At 42.9% G+C, this 11,305-nt stretch overlaps 1 protein-coding gene across 2 annotated transcripts in view; it reads right to left on the bottom strand.

The window, feature by feature from the left end:
- UNC5A (unc-5 netrin receptor A) overlaps positions 1-11,305 on the bottom strand; it is a 108,446-nt gene that overhangs the window by 48,291 nt on the left and 48,850 nt on the right. The gene's annotated exons all lie outside the window — the stretch shown is intronic.

The following is an 11,305-nucleotide window of genomic DNA, read 5'->3' as shown; positions in this document are numbered from 1 at the left end:
TAAATACAATTAGAATAATATAATAAATACAATTAGAATAATATAGTAAATACAATTAGAATAATGTAATAAATACAATTATATTAATACAATAAATACAACTACAATAATACTATAAATACAATGAACATAAACTCGCATATAAAATAATTTGTCAAAAATGCTAAAAAAATACTGTACAATTTAAATTTAAAAATACAATTTCATCAACGGTGCCTGCTTTGGGATGAGGTGTCACTACTGGTGTGATTTGTCACTGTGACTTGGACGACGACTTCAGGCTTTAGAGATCCCCTTCTCCTTTTTGTAAACAGCCCCTTCAATGTTTCCCAGAGGGATTGGACTTTCTTACGCTTCCTAACCGCTCTCGGCTTCCTCCATTACTGCCCTTAAAGAGGAAGAGTCAATCTTCATTCTCAGAATACGGCCCCAGCAGCTATGAGGACTTTCCTCCATGGTTGCTGGATCATCCAGATGGGGATCAGCTTCAGACCGGCTTCACACCGGCTCTTCTTCTCCTTTTCTTCGGGGCTGACCCAGCTCTCTAAGGCCTGGATTCTACAACCCAAAACATTATATTCATGGAGGATTTCTGTGTAAGCTTCCTTATGCTTCCTGATCGATGGCCCCGTCTGACAACCGTTCTTGTCTTCCTCCATTATGGGGTTTATAGAGGCAGAGTCAATCTTCATTTTCAGATTATGGGCCCGGCAGCTATGAGGATTTTCCTTATGGTTGCTGGATCATCCGGGTGGGGATCTGCTTCAGACTTTACAGGATCCTCCATAATTTTTTCACACAGGATCTTCTTATGCTTCCTGATCGATGGCCCCGTCTGACAACTGCTCTTCTCTTCCTCCATTATGGGGCTTAAAGAGGAAGAGCCAATCTTCATTCTCAGATTATGGGACCGGCGCCTACGAGGACTTTCCTTCATGGCTGCTGGCTCATCCAGCTGGGGATCAGCTTCAGACTGTACAGGATCTTCCATAATTTCTTCACCCGGACTCTCCTTCTCCTTTTCTTCAGGGCTGACCCAGCTCTCTAAGGCCTGGATTCTACACCCCAAAACATCATATTCATGGAGCATTTCTGTGTGAGCTTTCTTACGCTTCCTGATTGATGGTCCCGTCTGACAACCGTTCTTGTCTTCCTCCATTATGGGGCTTAAAGACGAAGAGCCAATCTTCATTCTCAGATTATGGGGCCGGCGCCTACGAGGAGTTTCCTCCATAGCTGCTGGCTCATCCAGCTGGGGATCAGCTTCAGACTGTACAGGATCCTCCATAATGTCTTCACACGGGCTCTTCTCCTTTTCTTCGGGGCTGACCCAGCTCTCTAAGGCCTGGATTCTACACCCCAAAACATCATATTCATGGAGCATTTCTGTGTCAGCTTTCTTACACTTCCTGATTGATGGTCCCGTCTGACAACCGTTCTTGTCTTCCTCCATTATGGGGCTTAAAGACGAAGAGCCAATCTTCATTCTCAGATTATGGGGCCGGCGCCTACGAGGAGTTTCCTCCATAGCTGCTGGCTCATCCAGCTGGGGATCAGCTTCAGACTGTACAGGATCCTCCATAATGTCTTCACACGGGCTCTTCTCCTTTTCTTCGGGGCTGACCCTGCTCTCTAAGGCCTGGATTCTACACCCCAAAACATCATATTCATGGAGCATTTCTGTGTGAGCTTCCTTATGCTTCCTGATCGATGGCCCCGTCTGACAACCGTTCTTGTCTTCCTCCATTATGGGGCTTACAGAGGAAGAGCCAATCTTCATTCTCAGATTATGGGCCCGGAAACTACGAGGACTTTCCTCCATGGCTGCTGGCTCATCCAGCTGGGGATCAGCTTCAGACTTTACAGGATATTCCATAATTTTTTCACACAGGATCTTCTTATGCTTCCTGATCGATGGCCCCGTCTGACAACCATTCTTGTCTTCCTCCATTATGGGACTTAAAGAGGAAGAGCCAATCTTCATTCTCAGATTATGGGGCCGGCGCCTACGCGGAGTTTCCTCCATAGCTGCTGGCTCATCCAGCTGGGGATCAGCTTCAGACTGTACAGGATCCTCCATAATGTCTTCACACGGGCTCTTCTCCTTTTCTTCGGGGCTGACCCTGCTCTCTAAGGCCTGGATTCTACACCCCAAAACATCATATTCATGGAGCATTTCTGTGTGAGCTTCCTTATGCTTCCTGATCGATGGCCCCGTCTGACAACCGTTCTTGTCTTCCTCCATTATGGGGCTTACAGAGGAAGAGCCAATCTTCATTCTCAGATTATGGACCCGGAAACTACGAGGACTTTCCTCCATGGCTGCTGGCTCATCCAGCTGGGGATCAGCTTCAGACTTTACAGGATATTCCATAATTTTTTCACACAGGATTTTCTTATGCTTCCTGATTGATGGTCCCGTCTGACAACCGTTCTTGTCTTCCTCCATTATGGGGCTTAAAGAGGAAGAGCCAATCTTCATTCTCAGATTATGGGGCCGGCGCCTACGAGGACTTTCCGCCATGGCTGCTGGCTCATCCAGCTGGGGATCAGCTTCAGACTGTACAGGATCTTCCATAATGTCCTCACCCGGACTCTCCTTCTTTTCATCGGGGCTGACCCGGCTCTTTAAGGCCTGGATTCTACACCCCAAAACATCATATTCATGGAGCATTTCTGTGTAAACTTCCTTACGCTTCCTGATTGATGGCCCCGTCTGACAACCGTTCTTGTCTTCCTCCATTATGGGGCTTACAGAGGCAGAGTCAATCTTCATTTTTAGATTACGGACCCGACAGCTACGAGGATTTCCTCGTAGTTATTAGTTTAACTCTTGTTCCACAACAAATTGTCCCACAGCAAGATGGCCTGGCTACTCCCCTGCTGTATCTGCTTTCCCACCTGGGCCCTGAGTCTGCTGGATGGATGAGAATGGCCAGAGAGACATTTGATTGGAGAAGAAGAGCCAGGCATGAGGGGGCTTTTCCTCTTTCTTTCCTCTTTCCAGGCACTGCACCCTGCTCACGTCTGGTTGCTTCGTGTAGTAAGGTGCTGCAGCTAATTTACGTGGGAAAGATAAACGGCGCCATAACACTCCGGTTATTACCCCTCAGCACTTTTACAGTGTTGCTGGCAATTAATTTAATTAAAACCCCTGTCCTGGATATAAAGACATTTCATAACTCACTGATTTAACAACTTTCAACCCCCAGCCCACTACCTGGTCCTGCTGTATGCAATTCAGATTTGGGGGGGGGGGGAGGATTTTAGGGTTCCTGAAGCACTAGTGCCTAAGTCACTGACACACAGAGCGCTATGATTCCTAGCCTTTCAGGCAAAATGTGTAGCAAGTGTGCTGTTTTATGTACATACAGCAACACAGAGATACACCCCACCCAACACAAAATGTGCAGGTACATATAGTGCTCTTTCAGTACACACATTCAGTTCTGACAATCCAAATATGCAAATAAAAAAACTCCTACTGAGAATCTGTGCTTCTGCAAACAGCGTATACCTAACATTGGAAAGATGATGATATGCCATGCAATTATTTGGCAAAGTGATATGTCAAATCTTAAAGTACACTTTAAAATAAACCTATAGCCCCTTCACTACGTATCAGATGCACTGAGTCCACTGCTGAATTACACAATCTCCCTACATAAACATACTCTGTACATCTGCTTGATCCATATAGTGCTGGCAATTTACCTCAAGGCAAAGACATCATCTTATAGGAAACCACTTTATTTGTTCCATTTACCTTTCTGCTCCCTCCCCTGATACCACATTACAGCAATAATGTACAATATGTCCTTTTCCTCCAGCAAAAAGCCTCATGCATTTGGAACACGGAAACCACGCTTGGCAATGCATGGCTGCCTTTGCAAGAGGCCCGTGCTTTTAATGCTTACATGTGAAGTGAATTTAGCAGCCTTTAAAATGGGGCATTCAAGCTTTGTCACAAAAGCTAATGCACACAATCTACCATGCTGGCACAAGTAATCATCCCTGTTGAGAAAGACCTCTAAACTGGAGTGTAAAGGCACTAAGGCTACAGAAGTAGATGAGGAGATGTCAAACATGATGAGGAGGGTGAGGAAGCATGAGGGGAATTCACACGTGAACAGCTAAAAACCAGTTGTAGGCAGGCAGGAAGCATATTGGCAGCATTGCGTGTTCTGAATATCCTTGCATACAAGAGATATGCAAATGGGAACCTGGAGCAGGGGGCATAGAAACATCCCCAAAAGGTCAGGACTGAGCATCACTGACCAAGATACAGAATAGCAGGGAGGGAGGAACTCAAATAACAAGTTGCTGCACAAGTTAGCTGTGAAGGTGCTACAAGAGACTGCATTGCTGGGGTGAAGCAGCAGAATATATATTTTATCAGGAGAAAAATGTATTTTCCCTTCAGCTAGTCCATTTAGTTGGGAATAAAACTTAATGTTGGGCAAGATGCAAGAAAATGAAGGCATAGAAAGTCTCTAAGCAAAGATCCCAAACTAAAAGTCAAAACAGGTAGTTAGCTTAAAAGAAGAAATACAAATGAAGGGTAACTAGAGAGTGAGAAAAGGAAGGTAAATAAAGGGGCTGATAAGAAATGGTGGCCCAAAGAAATTTCATAGCAATTAATGTCAAGGAAGGGGAAGCCTACAAACTGGAAGGGAGATTGCTCAAACGTCTCCAGCTGTACATACCTGACATATTTGCCCAGGGATTCTTTAATTCATCAATTTTTCTGAATTTACCCAATACCCTGAACCATAAATTGAATGTACAGACTAGGTTTTGCAAAATGTATTAGCCAAAACTCAGTTGACTAGTTCATGATTCTAATGTTGTTGTAGGCAGGCAGGAAACAGAATCTCTAAATCAGACACAGTTGGTGCTGCAACAGATAGGTGAGTTATCTACCAAGCCGTACTCCTCACGGGGTATCTTCTACTCCTTCTACATAAACAAAGACAAGAAAACTGAGAATGTAAGCTAGTCACTGTCTGCAAACAGGCATAGAAGGCTGATTCAAAGATTGGGGGATCCAAGCCCGAGTACTCAGCAGCATCAAGGTCTTTAGTGCGGGTTCTATATGTTGTCAGCCATCTTGACTACTTTCCAGAAAGAAAGATGGAGGTTTGACAGTTATCATAATATTGGGATTTAGCATAAATCCTTAAGGGAGTGCCAGCGCCAAAAAGTGGGAAGAAGAAAGCAGGGGTTTTATTTGCTAGTCACATTGGACACATTAATAACCCACAATAAAGAAGTCAAAAACCCAAGTGTATTCTCACATATAACAGCTTCTTCACTAGGTTGTTATTCTTAACATATCCTAACAAATATGACAATCCGAAATTTCGCCATTAGTTTATTTTAAGGCATGGAGCAGCTAAAGAAGAAACAACATTTGCTGGAAGCAGGGTGTTAGATACTTGTTCTAACTGTAGTGGTTTCCACCAAGGTCCTCTGTTCTGGTGGGAACAGAGCTTTAATCCTATTGGTCGAAGGATCTGACAGCTCCCTATAAAAGGGCTGCTGTAAGACTCAATCTTCGCTTGATTGTCCTCACTTGTTGTACTTAATAAAGAGCTGTTGTTACTGTTAAGCCTGTGTGCGTCTATCCATTACCCAATCTAACACTGGCGACAAAGGTGGGATTGGAAGGCAACTAGGCGAACCAAAAAGAGCGTAGCAATCCAGCAAGTACATCCAGCCCGGAGCTCAGCGCGGCTTCGAGTAGCCATTTTTGAGCGGCAAACTCAAAACGCCCTCTGAACACAAAATGGCCATGCACGCCCCACCAACTCCGTATGACCCAGTTACCGAGCACTGGAACTCGTACATGCTACGATTTGACTGCTTCCTCGAGGCAAATGACCTCATGGGCCTTTCTGAAGGCCGCAAAAAGAACATGTTCCTTGGATACTGTGGCCAGATAGTGTTCGAGACGGCAAAAGACCTCTCTGAGCTGACACCGCTGCAATCAGTCACCTGATCCATGCTCCAGCAGACGCTGAGGACCCACTATGCCCCCAAGACTCCACAAGCAAGATTCAGACATTTAGTGTAGGGGGTTCAATATACACCCACAACTACACTGGGGGAACTCTGTGGATTCCTGACACAGTGATAGGCATCACCGGCCCTCACTCTTACCTTCTAGAGCTCGAGGATGGTAGGAATTGGAGAAGGCATATTGACCAACTCCGTGGCCGCCTCTCCAACTCCACTCTTAGACAACCAGAGGTAAATCCTGCATGAGTTAGCCAAAGCGCTACCCAAACGGAGCAAACACTTACTCCTTCCAGCTCAAGCCCGAGGGTACCGGGAAACTTACCTGGTTTTGTTGAGGTCCGCAGCGAACTCCGAGCGAACCGGCTCTAGAAGCTCTAGCCGCGGCCTGTGAAAGGTTCCAGGAGCTTCCACCAAGCGGAGCTGTGGAGCAAACAGGTCCGTCCAAGCTGTCCAAGGAAACCCCTCCTACTGAACGGCACAGGTAAGGCAGAGCTACCCAAAAGCCCGCTTACCTGCGTGACTACGTTACCAGTAGGATTGTTCCATCCAAGAGGGGAGGGGTGTTAGATACTTGTTCTAACTACAGTGGTTTCCACCAAGGTCCTCTGTTGTGGCGGGAACAGAGGTTTAATCCTATTGGTTGAAGGATCTGACAGCTCCCTATAAAAGGGCTGCTCTCAGACTTAACCTTCGCCTCTCTCCAGAACTGTCATTTACTTTAGGAATACCTAATCACAAAATTGCTAATTGTGCAATGAGTTTCACCTCTTTTTTGGCGGTTGCCACAGAGGTGACTGGTCCAACGGCTATTTATAAACGTGCCATCTTGCACAGAACACCTGATTGCAATAATCCTGCCGAGTAACAAGCCCAAAGCCCTGCACTCTGCCCTTCTTCCTATTTGCAGGAAGAATTTTGCTCACTTCGGATTTAACTGTCCTGTATTTATCTTTTTAGAAAACTGTCTTTAACGGCTGCTTTTCCCTAGTGTGCTCTTGAAGCACTGGTGTGCGCATCTAGTCGCTTATGTGTGTGGTTGCACTCTTGCATTGCCCTCCCCTTTTTTTACAGTACTGTCGTTTCGGGAACATTGTTTTGTGAAGGTATATTTTTTCCCTTGGCTTCCTTGTTGCCTGTAAGCTCCCCTACTGTGCTCACTCAGCCACCAGAAGAAAAACAAGTAGCAAATTGCAGCAAGGTTTTTGCCCTGCTCGATTCTGGGGGGATGAATTATGCCAGGGCTAGAAAAGGACAAATGCAAATATTGCATTACTGGTTTTGACGATGTTGTCGAAAGAGTCTGCATTTCTTCAATGTGACAGAAGAATTCTTCCCCGCTACCCCACACACCAGCCTTTTTCATTAACAAGAGGGGTTTTTGAGGAGGGGGGGGAGGAAATCCACCATCTGATTTTTTTCAGAAACAGAAATGTAAAATGGTTCCAAACGTATTACAGGTGGTCCTCAACAATTGAGCCCAAACCTTCTAGTCCCTAACTGAGACAGTTGTTAAGTGAATTTTGCCTCATTTTACGGCTTTGTTAAGTGAACCACTGCAGTTGTTAAATTAGTAACAGGGTTTGTTAAGTGGATCTGGCTTTCCCATTGACTTTGTTTGTTAAAAGACCGCAAAAGGTGATCACATGATCCCGGGACAATGCAACCGTCATAAATATGAAACAGTTGCCAAGTGCCTGAATTTTAATTTTTTTTATAAAGGTTTTTTTTTATTTTCAAAACAAACACAACACATAAAATCTTCCTTCTTTACATACTGTAGAAAGTGTATCAGTTGGTTACAAAAGGCTTTCATGCATCTCTTCCACAGTCATCAAACATAACTCATATTAACTCAAATATTTTAACTCAGATATATTTATACATGTTACCATCATCATACCTCCATTTTCATTTCACTATAATTATTTAAACGTCCTTCATCATAAAATATACCAAGATTTAATACATAACCACCTACTGACATTTCATTTACTATTTCTAAAATCCTCCAATGACACTAAATCCTTATGTCCTATTCTAGCTAAACATCCATAATATTTAATAACAAAGTTTTCTAATCCTTTCCAAATCACTGTTTACCATTTACAAGCGCCTGAATTTTGATCACACTACTATGGGGATGCTGCAATGGTTGTAAGTGTGAAAAATAGTCATAAGTCACTTTTTTCAGTGATGGTGTAACTTTGAACGGTCACTAAGTGAACTGTTGTAAGTCGAGGACTACCTGTAGCCACTTGAAGTAATAATCAATGGCTGCCAATTATTCCCACAGATTTTTGGTTACAACAGCTAAGAGGTTCAGATTCTACACAGATGGTTATAGATAAAAATGACTCGCAATGCATCTGTCAAAGGTAGGCAAAATCTGAACTTGCACCCCTATTTACGTATGAAACACAATGTAGACTTTGCATACGTGTGCTTTTTTCATAGTCCTACTGCATCATCAGCTGCATAACTAACAGGCATTGCATACATAATCAAGTTTTTCCGTGGATCTATTTCACGTTTGTATAGGTTGCATGTGTGAAAACATCGGAACTTGTCTAATGTTTAATAAAAGGATCTGGCAGTGCAAAGGAGGCAGACAGAACACGAGCTGCAGATTTTCTGCTGAAATCCATTCCCAGATCAATAGATTCCATAGCATAATTCTACTGCATAGTGGTGATAGCTGTACATCTGGCAGTACATCTCTAGCTGTTCGGGTTTTTTTTTAGAATAGCTCTGTAAGCTACATATATGCAAATTCCTGAAAGCAATTAAATTATATATGCATAGAATAATCAAGATTTATATAAGTTATTTCTATTACAGAATGTAGGTTTTTAATCAATGGTAAAGGCCACCCACTCTCCAAGTTGATAGCACTGTAACAAATGGGTTGGCAATAACCCATCCTTTTACAGAACTGACTCTTACCCACTGCAAGAGCCCTCCCTAATCTGATGCCAGCCAAATATTCAGTGCTGGCTGGAATGGATGTTATTTTTCACATATTCTGAGGTCACCTGGTTAGATAAAACTGTGCTGGAATACTTGCAACAGATACTGCTAGTGACATGTCCCCAAATTATGAGTGAACCGAATGCCAGGAACTTGCAGCACTCCAACCCTTTCTCCTAGATCTCCCTTAGTCAGTGGCAGAGCAATATCTTGGTCTGTTCCTCGTTCTATGAATGCTAAATCCAGAGCAGTAAGAATTATTTCCCTATGGAACAAATGGGGCTGAGGCCAAACCCTTTGTATGACCCTGGAATTATGGCATTGTGCTAGATTGGGCCCCCATTTATTGCTGCTGACACTTTGGCCACCATCTGACCCCTGAGTGATCCAGCAGGCAATATTATTGGTCTTGGGAATTATATCCTAGGAATGTCAATATTATTTGTTCACTGTAGGATGGAATGGAGCATCGTTTTGACTCTCACTCTAAATTTCATGGTCTATGCCATCCAATAGAGATATATTGGAGAAGATGTGCAGTGAGTGACCAGCAACTGGAATGGGACAACTTGCCATAGCCAACTTGCCATGGTAAACTCACCATGGCCAATTTGCTGTGGCCAGCTCATTGCAGGATAACTCTGCGGGACAATTCAACAATTCAATTTAATTATTCAAAATAGTTTTAAAAATATTTTAACTTTTCTCATTCATATTTCATTTTGTCCCTTCTTTGGCACCTTTTTTAAAATGATTTTATTCCACTATTTATTTGATAGTGGTGTAACTCTTGTCCTGTGACGAGTGTGGCGAGTTGGCTGACTCTGATGATGGGTTAGCAAAACTCTTCTGAGTCCCTAAATTTGGGGCAAGTGCCTGAAAATACCAACCTAGCACCATCCTCTTGGAAGTTCATGCACAATCTAGTCATTAGCATACCAGAGCAACTATACGGAGACATGATTGGAAGCCAAAATGATGGAGAATTTAGAATATGGAAGCCAGAGGGCTACAAACCACAACAGACACCATAGCTCCCACTGACTATCATTACTGAATCAGTACCATTGTTCTTTTCATTTTGAAGCAGGAAGGAAACATGAAATGCTGGGTATGAGGCTTAAAACAGACTTTTAAAAAAAACATAAAAAAGCATAAAAGCCAATGTCCCCAAACTATAAAAATATTTTTTTACAGTTCTTTTTTTTTCAATTTTATTAACAAACGTGTAAAAACCACGCACACAAAACTTAGACGTACAACGCATTTACACAATGCAATACAAACAGGAGCTTCCTGTTCTTTCCAATAGCAATTATCAATCGATACCGCTCATCTTATATTATTTCCCCTTCTATTGTATTTCATTTGGATTTCACCATTCATAACTCTCTTGTTTTACTCATAACTATTATTTTTGAGTTTTGTTATATTCCTTCATTGATTCTTGTTTCTTTCCTCCATCCACCTATACCATTTATCCCATATCTGATAGAATTCTGATTCTTCTTTTCCCTGAATTTCTTTAGTTAATTTGTCCATTTCAGCACAGTCCATAACCTTTCTTATTACTTCATCTTCGCTTGGAGTTAGTTTGTTTTTCCATTTCTGGGCAAAAGCAATCCTTGCCGCCGTAATTATATGTAGTATTAAATACTGGATTTCTTTTTTGTGTTTCGCAGACATTATTCCTAATAAAAAAAAAATCAGGTTTCCATTCTAGTTTAACCCCCGTTATTGCCTCCAGCCAATTTTTTGATCTTTTTCCAAAAATGTTTTGCCTCCTCACAGGTCCACCATAAATGATAATATGTTCCGTGTATCGATTCGCATAAAAATATTTTTATAGAGAAAAACAGAATAGTAACAGAACTTAGACTTATATACCGCTTCACAGTGCTTTCCAGCCCTCTCTAAACAGCATATTGCCCCCAACAATCTAGGTCCTCATTTTACTGACCTCAGAAGGATGCAAGGCTGAGTCAACCTTGAGCCGGACAGGATCGAACTCCTGGAGTAGGCAGTGAGTTAGCCTCCAATACTGCATTGTGCCACCACAGCAGGGGGTTTGGACTAGACCTCCAAGGTAATGCCATGCCACGTCATGCCATTCTTCTACATAATTTCCTACCCACTTTCCATTATTTTCTCATCCCCTCTTAACCCACCCCGTCCCAATGTCTCAATGTCTGAATCCCCCTTGCACCTAGATTAGGACCTGAAGGAACCAGGTTCCAATACTGTTTTAGCCACTGAGCTGAGTAGGAACATTGTGCATGTCTGTTGAGACGCTTGCCAGCTACCATGAGTAATTAGA

This window comes from Natrix helvetica (assembly GCF_964273705.1).
Source record: "Natrix helvetica genome assembly, chromosome: 1".
In the NCBI taxonomy this organism is placed as follows: domain Eukaryota; kingdom Metazoa; phylum Chordata; class Lepidosauria; order Squamata; family Natricidae; genus Natrix; species Natrix helvetica.
This window is presented reverse-complemented; position numbering and strand designations above follow the sequence as displayed.